This window comes from Lycium barbarum, chromosome 5 (genome assembly GCF_019175385.1).
Source record: "Lycium barbarum isolate Lr01 chromosome 5, ASM1917538v2, whole genome shotgun sequence".
NCBI classification, from domain to species: domain Eukaryota; kingdom Viridiplantae; phylum Streptophyta; class Magnoliopsida; order Solanales; family Solanaceae; genus Lycium; species Lycium barbarum.
Window position 1 is genome coordinate 122,189,270 of NC_083341.1, and position 674 is coordinate 122,189,943.

Genomic DNA, 674 nt, shown 5'->3' on the forward strand with positions numbered 1-674 from the left:
GTCATTCTGTCCACTAACATGCTTAAATACGGATCGTAAAGTACAATACGGTCCGTAATGTGCAGTCGTAATTCGCACCACAGACAGACACATCTTTTGATTTCACAATTTCATATCATATCTCGGTTTCACATTGTGTTGGGGTTTAGGCTACTCAGACTTCGCCTATTTTTCTATCAATATTCATAATTCCCGCGAGTGTCAAGCCATTGGTGGGCAGACCAAAAACTTCAAATTTTGAAGTATGGAATGCCCTCCAACCCAATTGGGTGTTATTAACAATTACCCACGAGAATTAAAAGAAATTGAACACCTCTATCCCCTCACTAGATCATTAATCAAGGGAATTAAGCACTTAATTTCACCAACCCAGTCTAAACAATCACTTACCACCAAGTTCAAGTTCACAGATAACAAAGAAAGATGGGGAGCATGAGTCATACCTTTCAATGATGAATTAGACCACTAGAAACACAGATTTGTAGAGCACCACTGCAATCACACACGAAATTAAACCTAGGGCAGAGGGAGATTTCGAATTCTTGGTGAGATGGAATTGTTGGTGGGCTGGGTTTTGATTTTGGGTGGAGTTTGTGTATTTATGGTGGTTAGGAAGATGGAAGGTAGTGGTTTAATGGTGGGTAGACGTGGGGATGGAAGAGAATGGAAAAGAA